This window comes from Panthera leo, chromosome A3, assembly GCF_018350215.1.
Source record: "Panthera leo isolate Ple1 chromosome A3, P.leo_Ple1_pat1.1, whole genome shotgun sequence".
Lineage (NCBI taxonomy): Eukaryota > Metazoa > Chordata > Mammalia > Carnivora > Felidae > Panthera > Panthera leo.
This window is the reverse complement of record NC_056681.1, coordinates 63,984,205-64,003,707: the sequence shown is the minus strand read 5'-3', so window position 1 is coordinate 64,003,707 and position 19,503 is coordinate 63,984,205. Positions and strand designations below refer to the sequence as shown.

The window sequence follows — 19,503 nt, the reverse complement described above, 5'->3', positions numbered from 1 at the left end:
ATGGTCTCAGAATTGGTCAACACTAATCCTTCAAACCTGTTACTGTGCCCTTTGGGGCATGTGTCAATTACTATTTGAGGGCTTCCTTACTTCATGATATAAAATGCCTAGTGAGAGAGTCAACCATTTCTTCAAAGATCCCTGGTCTGGGTCTTTTTAGTGAAAAATATTTAGAAACCAAGGTCTGGGTGCTAGGTGTGCTCACTGCTATTATACCCAGACACAGCTAGGAAATACACACACAAACACACACACACACACACACACATACACACACACACACACACACACACACACTCATACACACCCCTACCTACCTAGCTAGCAAAGCAATGAGATCATACTGATACCTCTAATTCTTTTTTTTTTTTAATTTTTTTTTTATGTTTATTTATTTTTGAGACAGAGAGAGACAGAGCATGAACGGGGGAGGGTCACAGAGAGGGAGACACAGAATCTGAAACAGGCTCCAGGCTCTGAGCGGTCAGCACAGAGCCTGACGCGGGGCTTGAACTCACGGACCGCGAGATCATGACCTGAGCCGAAGTCGGACGCTCAACCGACAGAGCCACCCAGGCGCCCCATGATACCTCTAATTCTAATTCAACACCACAGAGTTGGTTTTAGGCTTCCCCCTTTCCATATGTACAATTCTCTTTGTTGACGCTGAGAAACTTAGCTTCCATTACCCTCAATGTATTTGCTTATTTCCATCTCTTGATTGTAAACAATTTCTCAGCTGTAAAGCAGAAGACTTAACCCCAGATGTCCCAGCCCACTACCCTCCCACCTCCCAGTCGCTGCCCATATTTGAACCTAAACCTTGACTCCAACAAAAGAGAAGGGAGAAATGGGTAGGAAGAAAGGCTAGTTAGAAAGTTTGGCCTTGATCTGCCCCTCAAACCTCCACTCCTACTGCCAACTGAAAACTTGACCCCAAAGACGGATAAGGAGAAAAATGAGCCAGATTCTAAAATAAGTACAGTGTACCCTATGTAAGTAGAAGTGTTGCCTTTATCTAGTACATAGGGAGAACTTCATGCTTCTCAAAATAAAAAACATTAAGCTGGCCTTTATATACTTATATAAATTTGTATGTTATCATGATTTATAGTTTAAAATAAAAATGGTGTTAAGCCTCTTAGAAGAGTCTTCTGTAAAACAAAGCCAGATAATTCCCTTGAAAAATACAGTCAAAATTAATGTGTTATTTCTAAAAGGTATGTAAGAAACTTCTGGAACAATCTGTTGCACAGATTTAAAAAGATCATAATATAAAATTCCTGTGTTCCAGTTAGGTAGACAGAAAATATAAAGAAAAGCATAGGAATAAAATCATAATTTTACAGGTGGCATTTACAAGAATCTCCCTGGGAAATTTACAATTAAAGAAAAAAAAGATACTGAAAAACTATGTCCCCCCCCCCCACACACACACAGATATGACATTTAAGAGAAACTCAAAGATGACATTCTAAAATAACATATATAGGTTGAGACTATCTGTATTTGAATGGTTATACCTCTTATAATAAATGAAACTAATTATAATCCCAAACTCACCATTTACTAGAGAACAATTTAAACAATGGATTCTATATAAGTTCCCTTTTAAATAATGACAAATTTTTTAGGACTTAACTAAATTTAATCCAAAAAAAAGTGTCTGGCTAGGAACTTTCAATGCAATGCTCTAATTAAAAGCAGGAAATATAATTAGAGGCATACTAAATCATAAAGCAAAATGTCCAATTGTCAAGTGAAACTTAAATTCTATTACTGCTTAGTATCCTTCTAATACATTTCTTCTTACCTAAGTTAGCCAAAGTCAGGGGATTTTTGCTTGCGATCAAAGAACCCTAACTGATATAACTAGGTACCCTAGTTCTAAGTTAAATGTGGCCTCTTAAAAATGGGACATCTTGGGGCACCACAGTGGCTCAGTCGGTTAAGCGTTTTGACTCTTGATTTCGGCTCAGGTAATCAGGTCATGATCTCATGGCTCGTGAGAATGAGCCCCTTACCAGGATCTGTACTGACAAGGCGAAGCCTGCTTGGAATTCTCTGCCCCTCCCCTGCTCGTGCTCTTTGTCTCTCTCTCTCTCTCTCAAAATCAATAAATAAACATGAAAAAAAAAATTTTTAATGGGACATCTTTATTTATGAAATAGAATAGTTCAAAATCATAACAAAAAAAAGGCTTTAATTTCAGGTACAGTTGAACGGGTGCAGGAGGTCTACTGAATTAATATAGAGAAGGTCAAAGTCTTGTTTCTAATTGTCACCAGGAAATTTCTGTTGGAAATCTGGGTATAAGGTCAGAGTTCAATATATAGACACAAGTATCAATTTATTTTTCCTTCTGAAGGCAAACTGATCTAATGTACCATTTAGTTTCCTATGCACATCACTTTCCACTTCTCTTTAAAACTTAAAAAATGAGTTTTTATTATCATGGATGAACTGACACTCAGTTTGAAAATATTTTATTTTTATATTTATTTTAAAAATTTTTACTACATTTCTCCCAAAAGTAACACATACTTGAAATAAATCAAACAATACACATAATGATAGACAAAAGGCTAATTTTTCCTCTACCTCATTCCCTCAGGTCCCACTTTACTAAAATAACCAAAACTGATAATTTGCTATATATGCTTTCACAGCTTTTTGTAATATTACCAGTTTCTTTTTATAAAAATGAAATGACATTATATACATTATTCAATGCACTTAACAACACATCTCAGACATCCCTCCAAAGTATATAGCATATAACTCAATTCATCCTTTTTAATTTTTGCATAATAATCCATTGTATAGATACACCATAATTTATCCAATAATTTCATTAATTATCAGACTCATCAGACTGTTTCCAATCCAAATAATGCTCATCAATACCCATGTACATGTGTCCTGATATACTAGAGGACAGATACCAAAAAGTGGGATTGCTGGGTCAAAAGGAATAAAAAATGATACTTCCATTTTTTTAGAAATCTTGTATGTATAAAAGAGTCTATATACACAAAAATAAAGGGAATATGAAATAATGAACTCCCATTTACCTATCATTCAACTTTGACAATTGCCAAATATTAATGTTCAATTGTTTTTTCCTTCTCTAAAAAATTTAAACAAGTCTCATTTTAAAAGTTTTGTCTCGGCGCCTGGGTGGCTCAGTCGGTTGGGCGTCCGACTTCGGCCCAGGTCATGGTCTCGCAGTTTGTGAGTTCGAGCCCTGCATCGGGCTCTGTGCTGACAGCTCAGAGCTTGGAGCCTGCTTTGAATTCTGTGTCCCTCTCTCTCCCTCTGCTCTTCCCTACTCATGCTCTCTCTCTCTCTCTCCTTCAAAAATGATTAAAATGTTTTTAAAAAAATTTTTTAAGTTTTGTCTCAGGGTGCTTAGGTGGCTCAGTCAGTTACGCGTCCAACTTTGACTCAGGTCATGGTCTCATGGTTTGTAAGCTCCAGCCCAGCATCAGGCTGTCTGTTGTCAGCACGGAGCCCACTTCGGATCCTCTGTTTCCCTCTCACTCTGTCCCTCCCCCACTCACGCGCTCTCTCAAAAATAAAATAAACATTAAAAAAAAATTTTTTTTTTGTCTCCACAAATGGCTCTGAAAGTTTATTAAAATCCCTTTTGGAACAGTAGTTACATAGTAACCACCAGTGTTTGTATCTTCTTTAGTACTGTACATAACAACTTAAAAAAAAAGTCACCCATAATAGTCACTTCCTCCCTCTACTAAGCTCTTCGCCATGGAGAAACAGCAGAATCAAAGCATCTAAGACAGTAGAAAAAGGGACTAGGAAAGATCATCCTAAAAGCATACAAAGACCTTGAAAAGGAAAATATCAGGCAGGCATAGAGGTATATTAAGTGACAGAGGCAACAAAGAGAAAGAAAGGAGTAACATTAAGTAGATTTTTAAAAGCTAGCATTAGCTGGTGGGGAAAGTACTTAAGGGATTGCTGGTGGTCCGAATGGGAAATTTAAGCAAAGAAAGAGCAATTCATGAGGAATAGGACATGCTTTTGAATGTATTTTAGAACTAGCTGCTTAAAATCTATTGCACTACTCATCAGAAAGCTAGGAGAATAGCCACTTAGCGCTCAGCCAGCAAAGGGAATTTGGAGGGAAAAATATCACTAATGTGTAACAAAATAACATTTATTTCTCTTCAAATATAAGTAACATCCCTACTAAGGAAGAACAATATAGAATGTATACATATGTACACATATATGCAAAAGGAATACTACACCAAAATGTGTTCCTCAAAAAAACAAAACAAAACATGTAATGAAATTTCAAATGCACCAAAGACAAGGGCTATTTAAAGCAACCCCAAAGTAAATTATTTTGTACAGTGAACATTTTATACAATAATCATATCCTAATTTATTTAAAGTGTGGTTTCTCTTTTTTTAAAATATTAAATTCCCTAATCCACACAGCATTTTATTTTTTAAAGATTTTTTAAGCTTATTTATTTATTTTGAGAGAGAGAGACAGAATAAAGGGCAGGGGGGGGGGGGGGGGGGGGGGGGAGAAGCCCAAGGTGGCTCTGCCCTGGAGCTCAAACTCACAAACCCTGAGATCATGACCTGAGCCGAAATCAAGAGTTGGATGCTCAACCGACTGAACCACCCCCCAAAGCATTTACTGGTTGTTCACTATATGCCAGGCACTGTACATACAGAACAAAACATAAAACATCAGTCCTGCTTTCTAGGAGTTTACAATCTAGTGAGTGATTTAGACACAATTAGGATACAATGTCATATATTTTAATGGTATATTTTTTCATTTAAGTCTGCAGGTAAACACAAGAAAGACCACTGAACTATAGCTAAGGAGAGTCAGGAAAGGATTTACAGAGGAAGTGAGCGACATAGGAGTTGAATCTTGAAGGCTGAAGAGTAATTCAGAAATAAAAGAGAAAACAATCTCTACAAAGATTATGCAAAGCTTGGTGATTCATCTCAATGCATTTAAGCTGGAAATATATTTCTAGTGCAGATTTGACAAGAACCATATGTGGCCTACTGATACGAAGTTTTAAAAATTTTATTGTTATTGTTAAGCTGTTACAGCATTTATGTGAGATTGATGTATGTAGGCATGTGTTTATATGTATATGTGTTAAAAATGGTGGCTAAAGATATCAGAGTGAATCTACATATTAGCTTCCACACGCTTCCTGATACCCCACCTACAAAATAAGTAGATTTGAAAATAAAACAAGGGTTCATAAAGGCACACGAAGTTGACAGCAAAAAGCTGAATCCTTAATCGCAGGGAGAAAAGCCATTCTGTGAATGGAGGGAAGAATAAGTGAAATACAGGATCTGTCGGAAATGTATTCACAAGACAGTTAGACCTTGAAATCTTATCTAGAGTATAAATGTGAGAGTCTCTGGACTGTAGGGCATTAGCACAGTAGAGGGAGGGTATGGGGGGGGGAGGGTAAGGTAAAATATTTTTTAAAGGGAGACTGAGTAACTGAATGTTGAGACTCTTCTTCCCACCCAACTCCTAACATGTTAGCTGCTAAGGTACACACACTCTCCAAGGCAGCAGACTCAAAAGAGGGTTCTCTGGGAAACAGATCAGCTTAAAAGACAACACCTAAACATACAGACATCCGGAGTTCCCTACGAAACGGCCCAGCCAGATCATCCCATAGTTAAACCCATAACCAACAAACAAGGAGGAGGGCACCTGGCTGGCTCAGTCAACAGAGTGTGCAACTCTTGATCTTGGGGTTGTGGGTTCAAACCCCACGTAGGGTATAGAGATTACTTAAAAATAAATTCTTAAAAAAAAAAAAAAACCAACAAGCTATGGCATCACAGTAGTACCCAATTAGTTGTGTAGTACAACTCTTAAAGATCACCAGATATTTGATGATGGCCTCTATTATGAAAGACAGAGGCCAAAGAAAACAAATGGAAAAAGTAACTTGAAGGAAACAGAGACAATTAAAAGAGGAAAAAAAAAAAAAAAAAAAAGAACTTCCAGTAATATATTTTAAAAACTGAGAAACTAAGAGAAGCAATCAAGAAATATGAAAAGAATGCAATGGGGGAAGGGGGAGGACTAAGAAGAAAAAGGTCATTACAAAGTATAAAAATTAGAAATGAAAAATTTAACAGAAAGGTTGAAAGATACAGTTATAGAAATATCCCTGAGAGTAAAGAAAAAAGACAAAAATACGCAAACAGAAGGGGTGCCTGGGTGGCTCAGTCAGTTTAGCATCTGACTTTGGCTGAGGTCATCATGATCTCGCAGTTCGTGGGTTCGAGCCCCGCGTCGGGCTCTGTGCTGACAGCTCGGAGCCTGGAGCCTGCTTCGGGTTCTGTGTCTCCCTCTCTCTCTGCCCCTCCCCCACTCGTACTCTGTCTCTCCATCTCTCTCAAAAATAAAAAAAGCATTAAAACACGTATATATACACACACGACAGAAGATGAAAAGATAATTTTGAGAACCTGTCCAGGAAATGGAAGGTCTGGAAAAACATCAGTGAAAACAAAAGGAAGGAAATCATTAAAGAAATAATTCAAGGGGTGCCTGAGTGACTCAGTTGGTTAAGCATCCAACTCTTGATTTTGGCTCAGGTCATGATCTCACAGCTCGTGAGTTTGAGCCCCGCATCGCACTCTGTGCTGACAGCATGGAGCTTGCTTGGGATTCTCTCTCTCTCCTTCTTTCTCCGCCTCTCCCCAACTTGTGCGTGTGTGCACACACACTCTCTTTCTCTCTCTCAAAAACACACATTTTTTTTTTAAAAGAAGAAATAATTCAAGAAAATTTCCTGGAGCCGAAAAACCATGACTTTCTAAATTGAAAATGTCTGTCAAATGTTCAACACGATGTTTAAAAACAGAGCCACACCAAGGTTTTTAGAACACTGAATAAAGAAGATTCTGTCAAATTTGAGAGAGAACAGATTTCTTAAAAAGATAAAGAATTTTAGAATAATATTAAACTTTTAAAATGCAACACTTGAAACTACAACATACTGTAGCTGTAAAACTGTGAAAAAGGAACTATTTCAAATAGTCATATCCAACCAAAGTATCCCAAGTTCTCAAAAATTACTTCCTTTTCTTTCTCCTTTACTTTCTATTATAAATAGAGTTTATAATCTTCAAAATGATCGGAGTAAACAAAGAGGAAGCCATGGGATTTGGGAAATGAGATCCAACAAAAAAGAGGTGAAGACAATCCCCAGGATAATCGTGAAGGGAGCGTTCAGGATGAAAGGTCTGTAGCAGGCCTAGAGAGGACAGCAGGTCAGAAGGCATCAAAAAAGACTTCATAAACATGAAGTTGATGGTCTACATATGAATAACTTTAACTGAGAATATACGAAGCTTTAAAAATAGACAAATATCTTGTGTCCTGATACAATATGTTCACACCGTTAGATTTAATGTAGTTAGAGTAAGTCAAGCCATATTCTCACCGATATTCTAAAAACTGCTATCAGGCTCAATCCTTCATTGATGAAGCAATGTAGCTCTTTTAAATTATTTTTAAAAAGATGTCTGCTGGTGAGATTTAAGACATTATTCACAGATCATCCAAGGACCTGGATGCATCAGACACTGAGATATTTATCCATATTTTAATACACAGTAGTTTCTTCAACATGTGGAGAAGAATGTTTTATTCCTTTGTAGTAGTTCAAAGTTGAGAAACCATTTGAGAAGTGAAAATGCAGGAGAGCACATAATAGGCCCTTAATACAAACACTTGCTGAGATTGCTCTTTCTTTTCCAATCTATAAACAAGAAAAGGCAAGTGAAGATAAAGTTAACTATGTATTTTACATATACACATAAACACACATTCATGTACACACACACAACATACATTCACAAATATTTAAAATTTCTCCTGTAGCTCTATGTGAGTTTTCAATTTCATTTTTTAATATATTTTACAATTTTAACTCAAATGAGTAAGCTTCAAAAATGTGTTTCCTTAAAGAGACTGGATGTTGAAAGAAATTTTAAACAATATCGCCTTTACTAAATAGAACAACAGAAGTATTTGTATAAGAGTTGTCATTCTTAGATAGTATGGGCAAAAAATATTTCCCAGAGATGAATGATTAACCTGTTGAATTCAAAAAGGCTTATTATGTCCATCACAGGAATAAAAGGCACAGCATAAGGAATATAGTCAATGATACTTAATAGGGTTGTATGGTGACAGATGGTAGCTACACTTGCGGTGAGTATAGCCAAATGTATAAACTTGTGGAATCGCTACTGTGCACCTGAAACTAATGTAACACTGTGTGTCAACTATACTCAGATAATTTTTTAAAAAGACTTATCCCAAAAGACTTTACAAGTATTTAATTAGCTTTGACAAACAAGTTGACTAATCAGAACTGATTCTTAAGTAGGTAACGAAACAATCTGAAAAATACACAAAAACAAACATGGCTTAAAGTTCTCCGGGTACAGAATACGTAAGAGAAGTTGCGAATTCACACATACATGGGTGGAGTGGTGAGGGTACAAAATGGAGAATGTGCTCAGTTCCAGATAATCATTACCACGTGAGCACAAACTCAGACCTCTAGATCATTATGTTTCTCTAAGAGAAAACTCTCTGTGAATTTTCCTATTGTCAAATCTTGATAGTAATTCATTTTTTTCATTTAGCTAATTTTTTCAGCTCATCAAAACAGGTATGTGTTCTGAATTCAATTTCTAGAGTTTATGGGGCTTGTAGTATATGCCCTCTAAAATTGAGACCCAGATTTACCTCTGTGTTAGATAGAATAGCGTATCAGATTTACTTCTGTGTTAGATATAATAGTGTATCAAATATAAATACACTTGCATAGAATGAATGAATTCATGTGAATGTGACTAAGGATTCAAATGATTCAATGCATACTTTTTGAATACCACTTGAGCCAGACCTTGTACAAGTCACTATGGTGGAATAAAGAGGTATGACTGGACATTAGTAATTAATGTAAGTTTCCGATCTTTCTCTGTCTTCTAAAAATGGGCGAATAATTTATCATCCAAACCAACGCACTTCTGGGAGTGAAAAGAGCTGTGTTAATAATTAGGCTGAGAGGGGTACCTGGGTGGCTCAGTCAGTTGAGTGTCTGACTCTTGGTTTCGGCTGAGGTCATGATCTCGCAGTTCATGAGTTCGAGCCCCGTGTCGGGCTCTGCACTGACCGTGCGGAGCCTGCTCGGGATTCTCTCTCTCCCCCCTCTCTCTGCCCTTCCCTTGAGGTACTCTCTGCCTCTCTCAAAATAAATAAAATAAACTTTACCAAAAAAATAATTAGGCTAAGAACAACAGGCGTAAACTGGGACCCTGCCAGACAAACCAGGCTGTACAGTCACCCTACCTAACAGAAACCAGTCTGCTTCAGTCTCCTCCCCTCTGCCTACCCAGGCTCACACAGTCCAAGGAAAATCCTGCCTTGCCAGGCTATTTCTTCAGACTATAACAGAGAATTAGAAGGAAAGGGGGTAAAAAGGAAGTCGAGAGTTGTCTTATGATAGGAAGAGTTAGAATTGTTTCCTAAGATTTTTGTTTTGTATTTAAGAGGTACACAATCAGCGGCAGTGTGGAATGACAACAGATGGGTGAGGGGAAAAAAAGAAAAACTGCTAGAGACTGCATGTTGCCTTCGTGTCATTTAATCAAGAGAGGTAAAGCACTCAAGTTAGCTGAAAATCCTTTTGTCGCGTAGACTGGGACTACCATCCTTAACCAGAGAGGACATGGTTTTATGAATGCGGCAGAAGTAGAAGACATGGTCCTGCAATCTAGGGGGTCAAACTTTATTCGGGGAGAAAAAGACTAACAAAGAATTAATACAGTGTGATACAAAGTTGAGTGCTCAATCGTAGCACAGGAACTGCAAACCTGTAGGACTTGAGAAAGATCGAACAGAGCAATGTGAATCAATCTCCCCTTCTTGTTGTTCTCGTTTCTCCTCAAAAGGATCAGGGGACAGGCACAAGCAGAGGAGTTCTCAGTTGTAGGTAATGACAGTCCAACCAATCCCCACGAAGCTCTGATGGGGTTATCAAATATTAAAATGAAAACAAAATCCACGATTAATCAAAATACTGGGTTTTTTTTTTCCACCCGTTGACTATCACACTATCAAAAATGATACTTCATTTAAGTTGTGATTCTGGATTCCACCACACCTTTCAGTCAGAAACTAAGGGACCCCTGGTAAATGGCCATGACACAGAAGTCTGGCCTCCAACAACATGGATGGGCCAAAGCTTCAAACACACCATGAATTTACCACCAGGAACAAAGACTCGACCTGATCCAACATAATAGAGTTGGCAGATTGTGAGCATGGGGGGCATCTACAACACACAGAATATATCCATATTTTTCAGCCCATATACAGAACAATCTGAAACTTTTCCTCATTCCTTCCATGGACCATCCCCACCTCCCCGGGATAAAAGACAAATAGTCAGATGCAGGGAAAGGCGGCGGGGGGCGGAGGGGGGGGGGGCAGTGAAGGGTGAGAGGGAAGAACATAAGAAAAATGAGATACATATATACAGACACTAAATTCATTGAATCACCAAATATTTTGTCCACATCAAGCATTCATCGAGGGATACAACATACACAGGCCACACAAGTATCCAAATATCCATAATTCCCTGTGGAAAGGCTGGCCACAATCCAAACAACTTCGGTAAAAACAAGAATATCCTTTCTGTCAAGCTTTCTGTGTGACTTCTGTTTCTGTTAAGCAATTTTTAAATATCATTATAGCCCTAAGCTTGAGAAACACTTGAGTACCTCAGAGAAAGGGCTATGTAAAAACACAAATCACTGCTACTATTATATTACTGTGCAAAAAGCAGGACTTCCCAAAAAGGAGAAAAAAAAAACAAAAAACAAAAAACCCTGACATAAAACAAAACCCACATTAGGTTTCAGACTATTAAAAGAAAATGCATTCTCTTGCCCCATCCTCACTCCCCAAATCCCCGCTCCATTAGATTGTCAACTACCTTGCAGGAACCCTACAGAGCCCATTTCCAGTGACCTTTAATCAGTCTCCTCTGAGATACAATCCATTGGACAGAATTCTTTTCCATTTGCCAAAGTTATTTTCTAGCACTCCAAGTTACCACTTTTAGTTCCAATTCCCACCGTGAACTTTTAAAATTCATTCCTCGCCACTTTGGAGAAATGCTACCTTCAAGAAATACAGAATAGCTCTAAATTCCTGTGTAACAACCTCATAAATATTAATTTTTAAGCAAGTTATCTTTATCTGAGTATCAGTTTCCTCATCCCTTGTCACATAAAGAGAACTAAATGGGAATAATATTCACAAAGCTCCTGATAAATCCCGGGGGGGGGGGGGGGAGGGAGGGGGAGGGTGCAAAAAAAATGGTAGCTATTTAAAAGAAGATGAAGAAAGAAGTGGTATTACTCAGCATTTGCTCAGAGGAGGGAAGAAAAAAAAGACTTGTTTGGCATATGTCTCTTCTGCTAAAACTTGGAGGCACTTAAATTAGGAACATCCCTGCAACTACTTAAAGGAGGTTTGAAAAACTAGCAGGTTTATGGCAATGATGTGAACTATGCTCCAGTGTTACTGCGGTCACGAAGCATAACACACATTGGTGAGTCTAGAAAGGATTACAGGGTTTATTTCACTCTTTTCTCATGATAGCAGCACCTACTATTAAGAATCATTTCAACTCTGTAATTTTTTATTTCAAATAAAAAAAAATTTTTCTTAGGGGCACCTGGGTGGCTCAGTCAGTTAAGCATCTGACTTCTTAATTTCGGCTCAGGTCATGATCTACAGACATGATATCAAGGCCTACATCAGGGCTTGGGAATCCCCTGCATGGGATTCTCTCTCTGTCCCTCTCCTGCTTGCATGTGCGCTTGCTCTCGCTCTCTCAAAATAAACATTATTAAAAAAAACAAGAAACAAAAAACCTCTCTCCCACAAAGACTACATAGTACATGAACACTGTGATTCTCAAGAAGGGCTAGGAGCCAAACCTAATGTCAGTGTGGCCTATCACCAGCTCCCCACTGACACGGGGCCTACCACAGTCTAGGGGCCCCTGACCATTACCCACACATAATAACCATGTAATGCACTAAAACTTAAAATTTATTTTTTAACAAAACTTAAAATTATCAATGCCCAAGCTCAATATTCTGCCACCACCTGAGCTCTTAAGCCTCTTTGGTACTCCCCCCAACCTAATACAGGGAGAGGATGATTTGATCTCTGATTTATCATCTCGTAAGTCCATTGGGAGATGAAGACAATTAATGTGGAACATGCTGTGAGCTCCCTAGAGAAAAGTGCAATTTTAAAACAAAATATTTTATATTTTTTTCACTGGTAAAATGAATTGCTCCTTTTTTTTCCACAGTGCTGTACTTAGCAATTCAAGATTTTATCACAGCTTTCTGTCAAAAATAGTAATACTCAATTTGGAAGTTAAAGAATATCTACGCTTTTTCAAAATGAAAAGAACATTGTTTATTCCAGTTATAAAACTAATAAACATGTGTCATAAAAAAATCCATTAGTACTGGAAAGGATAAAGAAGAAAGTAGTAATCAACCATAACCCTAATGCCCCAACAAAACATGAGGGGCATTACGACATAGTTCTATGCATATACATACATACACACATAATTAATGGATATCTATGTATTTTACAGAAGATCATATTCCCTAAAGTGATTTTTTTAACCTAATATGATTTAAAAATCTTGAACAGCTACATAATATTTTATGTCCATGGATTATCCATAATCAACCAGTCATCTAAAATTAAAGTTTTATGCTTTTTCCAGTTGTTCTTTGTGCTACAATGAACTCTCTTACATTCCAGGCTTGCATAATGGTTTCATCAGTTTTTAGAAAAGCAATTATTAGTCAAAATGATACGGATACTTAAAATTATAAAAGATATTGGCAGATCACCTCTAAAAGTAGAATCATTTACCCTCCAACCAATAGCAGTTGAAAAGGCCCATTTCCCTATAATTCACTGGTTATTGCCTATCTCCTCTCATCTTTGCCAATTTGATAAACAAAAATTTTATTTCACTGTTTTAATTGTTTCATTACTTCATTTCTGGTAAAGTAATTATTTGATGTGTTTATAGAGCATTGGTTTTGGGGGTGTTTTTGTTTTTGTTTTTGTGGGTATGTGTGAAATAACTTGTCCTAATCTTTGGCTATGTTCTCCCCTTTTCATATGGATCTGCAGTCTGTTTTTGCTATTGCTTTGTGGGAGTTCTTCACTCAATAAAGGAAATACATCTTTGTCTGCATATATGTCACAAATAATACCAGTTTGTCACTTGTCTTTCAACTTTTTTGATGCTTTTTGAATAAAGTTACTTTTAAAATCTTGATTTAGTCAATATATTCATCTTTAAATTCATGGGGTTTGGGTCACTATTCGAAGGCCCGTCCTTTTTTTTATTATTAAATTATTCATCTGAAATATCTCAAAGTGGAGCGCTAGGATTTTTAATTAAATATTTAATCCAGCTTAAATTTGTATCAGTACATAACATAAAGGAGAGATTCAGTTTTGATATTTTTTCTAAATTTTTAAACAATGCTTCCCAACACCATTTATTGAAGAATCATCGTTTCCTTTCTTACTGACACTCCATCTTCATCGTATGATAAATCGCATATATTTATATCTTTCTGAACTCTCTTTTCTAAAACACAGCTTTATATGTGTATTTCTGCACTGATACTCACTGTTTTAATTATGTAGCTTTGCACTGTGTTTTCACATAACAAAATAATGCAAAATATGAAAACAGGATGGCACACACCAAAAATATTTCCTAACTTGTGTTATTTTACAATATTAAAATATTGCAAAGGTTGAGACAAATGATATGAATACTAACAATAAAAACGAACACACACATGTTAGGAACACACATACTTTACAGTTTACATAGTGCTTTCACATTACCTAACACTATGTCCACCACACTAGAAGCTATTGTTCCTTACCCAATCATAATAAGGAACTCAGATTTGTTAACTCACCTATGATCACATAGTTAGTAAATGGCAGAACTACAACCTGAACTTCATATTCCATGATCCTTCCATGAACCCACTAAGTTAAAAATAGAGCAATTACCTATAAAAGCTCAAAAATTTTTTTAAGTTTATTTATGAGAGAGAGAGAGAGATAGAGGGCGAGCAGGGGAGAGGCAGAGAAAGAGAGGGAGACAGAATCCCAAGCAGGCTCTGTGCCATCAGCACAGAGCCCGATGTGGGGCTTGAACCCATGAACCATGAGTTTGCAACCTGAGCCAAAACCAAGAGTTGGATGCTTAACCCACTGAGCCACCCAGGCGCCCCCCAAATTTCTTATTTTTAAGCAAACTATCTTACCAAGTATACATTCTATACACACGCACATATATAAACACACACATATAACTACACATAGGTATTATACACCTGTACACATACGTACACGTGCATGTGAATGCACACACATACCTTTATTTGAATGAAGAAAAAATTTTTAAATCCAAGCTGATATTCCTGAAGCTTTGATAATTCCACCAATATTACAGACCCTAACTATGTAACACAAAAGAATGAAAAAAACCTAAAAATTGGGACTATATTTCCTTAGAGATGGTTACCTTCTCTTGGTTTCCCAAATGCAGTTAAAATACAAAATATTTTCTTTTTTTTAATGTTTATTTATTTTTGAGAGAGACACAGCACAAGCAGGGGAGGGTCAGAGAAAGAGAGAGACAGAGCATGAGTGGAGGAGAGGCAGAGACTTAACCGACTGAGCCACCCAGGCACCCCAAATATTTTCATTTTCTAGTAAGAGTATTTCCTCAGGTAGTAATTATTACTAAACTGAAAGAGATCAGTTTTGGATACCTAATAAAACAGGTCCCACTATCAGACCACCAGGAAGGATCTAAAAGCAAGAGACTATAGCTGTGTATATTAAAAATCCAGATCAGCCCTGAGATTCACTGGGGGAAAAAATTACTATCGTCAAATGTGAGAGTATATAAGGCAGAGGGTCTACAAATTTCCCCGGGAGACTATGGTATACCAACCACCATGTCATGTAGCCCAGCCAGGAGAAAAAAAAAATTTTCAAAGAATGGTAGAAGGGGTCTTACCAATACATTCTCCCAATTTAAGCTGCAGTGTTAGCCAAAGATCCTGAGCCACACAAGGTTACTGTAGGGATATATTATTATTGATTTCCTATCCGTTAAAAGCTTATACATATTATATTGCATATATCATGCACAATAAATTGTATGAAAAGTATTATTACCTCATCTATTCAAGCTGCCAAATGAAGGATGATGTGCTAAAAAAGTAAAAAATGAAGCTATTATATCCCCAAGCACTGATGAGACTTTACAAATACCAAATAGTTATATTATGTAATATGACAACCAAATTTGAATCAATTAAGCCTTGGAGAGGATCACATTCTTAAAAAATTAGTTTTAGTAGAGGAAAGAGATGACTTTGGAGAAAGAGAAGTGGGTTTGGAAGAGACGGTATAGTGGGACTTCTTTGATTACAGGTCAGGGACTTGCTAGAAAGGAGACTCTGCCCACAGGGAAAACAGAAGCAAGTGATCTGCTCCAGTGCTTGGCAGGGTACTCTTGTTACCCAACGTATTCAAGCGACATGTTACATGAAACACAGAAGCAGCCAGTACCCCACCTGAGGTAAAGGATGCCAGCCTATACTTTTCCCTAGGTAGCATGATGGCATCTCTTTCCAGGCATGAGGAATCGATAGCAGACATAACCCCTCCACAGGGCAGCTTTGATACTTGAAAAGGAAATAGGTCCTCAAGTAGTAGACCCAAAGAATGAAATACACATACCTATCCCAAAATAGAGGAAAGCAGAAAGGGAGCTTGACTTTCAAAATAATGTGTTCTCCACAATAGCAAATATATTCTCTGGGGCAGTGAATCATTATGCCAAGATGACTGTGTGAGATTCATTTTTAATTTTTTCCTACAGCATTCAAAGGAATTCAAACTCTGAGAGGATATCACAAAAATATAAAACACTTCACAGGTCACACATTTAGAAACACAAAACACTTGTAACTAATAAAGGTAAATAGAATTTTTTTTCTAATCTTTCAGGAAATAAGGAACTACCCAGAAATTTCATTTGTTTTCCAAAATTAAAGACATTTCCATATCTTTTTTATTAGAGAACAAATTCAGGAACGAAGACTGATCCTGTCATCTTTGAAAATTTACAATAAAATCATTACTTGGTTTTAAAAATTAACTTAAAATGGAGATTAATGGTTCCATTAAGCCATGAATATATTTTGTATACACACACACACACACACACACACACATTTTATACATATACACATATCAGGTTTTTATACCTTTAAAATATGTTAGTCATTTTTTCTATTATTTGGAAGTTCTGTTAACCTGGACTATTCCTGAAACAAATGAATAATTCCATCTATTGGTTCTCTCACAGTATTAGAAACTTTTTTCCTTATTTTAAATATCTTTCAGTGTACCATCAATGTATTTACTACCATGGTGGTCATTTAGGAATAGATATTCTTATATAGAACTTCTGATCTCTATCAAGATTAACAAGACCAAAAATATTCCTGTTTTTAAAGCTAGAAGTACAAAAATTAAACTGATATTGAAAACAAAAGACAAAAAAATTAACTCAAAAATAACTCAGGAAAATCTTCTTTTTTGTATTGATGGATTGCTGAATATATTAAATACATGAAAAATAAATCAAATGGAAATGCTTCAGCTTACATCTTCATATGTTTACATGATGAAAACTTAGGGTTATTATTCAAGTTACTTATTCAAATTATAGTGTGCTGTGAGACAGAATTATGATTGTGGCGCCCTCTGCTGGGTTTTCTAGTCACAGACTCAACCTAATATCCCTATCAGGTTAAAATCAAACATTTGAGGCATCAAGTGATAAACCACTTTTTCAGTCACTGACCATTTTAAGCCTTGGCAAAGATTGTATAAAAGATTATATAATCAACATCCATTTTACCATAACAGGATTTTACCAATTTATCATTAAGTAAAATATCAGTACAGATTTTTCTTTTAAAATAGGAAGATAATATAAAAATTACACTAAACATGTTTTAATAGGTCTTATTTTTGTCACCACTTCCATCCCTTGGCAATATATTCACATTTTTAACACAACATTTGTGACAAGACTTTTTAATAAATTGCTATTTTGGTAATTTGATGTATTTTTTTCCTACCTTGTTAGTTCAATCAAAATAGTTTACTTTAAAACATGAGAACAACCCTTAATATTCTCTTCATTATTAGAAAAAGATGGAAAGATGTTCTAGAGGTACTCATCACAAGTAATAATTAATAAATTGCTTCCATTTCCTGAACGTCAACTATGAGGAATATGTGTTATACACTTTCTATGTATTATATCCGGTTCTAAGAGATAATATAAACTCATATAAATTGACATAATGTAAATTGCTCAAGATGAATTTCAGAGCCAAGATTCAAACGTAGGTGGGTCTCATTCAAAGACTCAAACCTTTCCACCAAACAATACAACATCAGTAAAAAAGTACCTTTTGCATGCAATTTCTCCATTTGTCAATGCAACAACTGGGGGTGGATGAAGGCGGTGTGGAGTAAGTTGATGAGAAAAAAATGTCAGAGGAGGACAAGACAGGCATTCGTGCATAAAATAATAACGTAGACCTTTATGAAAATATTTTTATTTTACATGATGCTGCCAGCTAGTGGCCCTATTTCATACTAGAAACAATACTTAAGTTTTACATTACTGAATCAAAAAATTCCACATTTAACATTTTAGGACCATGTTCCTAAATTATTTTTTTTTTAATTTTTTTTTTTTTAACGTTTATTTATTTTTGAGACAGAGAGAGACAGAGCATGAATGGGGGAGGGTCAGAGAGAGGGAGACACAGAATCTGAAACAGGCTCCAGGCTCTGAGCAGTCAGCCCAGAGCCTGATGCGGGGCTCGAACTCACGTACCGCGAGATCGTGACCTGAGCCGAAGTCGGACGCTTAACCGACAGAGCCACCCAGGCGCCCCCATGTTCCTAAATTATATATGCATAAACCTGACTTAGTGATATTTTACATTAAAAGGAGAATGTCTCCTCAAACACCACTAGCATCCCTTGTCCTAACCCTCGGTAAAATGGAGATATGCCTAAGTGGGAAAGAATTCAGCAAGTGCCAACGTGTAGAAACTAAAAGGCAAACCTGTCACTATCTATGAAAAAGGAACCCATATTATTTAAATATTTTTGGATAATTTTAGGATACTTTTAGATTCCTTAGTGACAAAATACATTAATATTTGTCTATATTATGAAAAGCTTGCCATAGGTGAGCATAAAAACAAAATTATTGCCTGAGTATTGCTCAGGCATAATTCTATGCAGACGTAAAATTAGAACGCATCTGATAAAGTAATACTGTTAGCAAAGTTCATTAGTTTAGTTCAGAGAAAAGTTACAGCAACAAAATTTCCTTTGAGAAAAAAGTATCTGAGTACAATGTTTACATTTGAAAAGGTCATATTACACAAATAATTCACTATCTGAAGAGAAATATCCTAGGCAACACACATGAAGGAGTACGCAGCTCTTCATCATATGTTGTTTAACATGGTGATAAAAATATATTATTGGCTGATTTCTTTCATCACATGACATGATAATTATTTTTTTTTAATTTTTTTAACGTTTATTTATTTTTGAGAGACAGAGAGAGACAGAGTGCAGGGGAGGAGCAGAGAGAGAGAGAGAGACGCAGAATCTGAAGCAGGCTCCAGGCTCTGCGCTGTAGGCACAGAGCCCGACGCGGGGCTTGAACTCACGAACCCTGAGATCATAACCTGAGCCAAAGCCGGACGCTTAACTGACTGAGCTACCCAGGCAGCCCAACATGATAATTATTTAGATAATTCTCTCAGTGAATAAATTTATCCTGACAATCAGCTTAGATGAAAAGGCAACGTATTCTATATTATAATACTGCATAAAACAGAAACCTTCTGGCATTATATTCACAGCAAGGAAAACAAATGGTTTTATTCTGTAATGAAAAAGCAAAGCAGGAAGTGGAAACGAAAGTACCCAAAATATAGCAAAAAAGAAAGAGACAGCCCATCTGTTGGATTAACTGAGAAGGTCAAAATGGAAACAAGAAAAAGAGACAGTCCAGTATTCCTTTTGACCTACATTCTGTTATACACACACATGCATGTACGCACACACGCACACACACACTCACACAACTGCAAAGTGTAAAGACACCCTTATCCTACTGAGTAGGTGCATCTTACATGATGCTGATTTTGCAGCAGGAAACAATAAAAGTTTGTATTACACAC

At 36.6% G+C, this 19,503-nt stretch overlaps 1 protein-coding gene across 3 annotated transcripts in view; it reads right to left on the bottom strand.

Moving 5' to 3' along the window:
- Positions 1-19,503, bottom strand: part of CAMKMT (calmodulin-lysine N-methyltransferase) — a 404,726-nt gene that overhangs the window by 360,934 nt on the left and 24,289 nt on the right. The window lies entirely within an intron of this gene.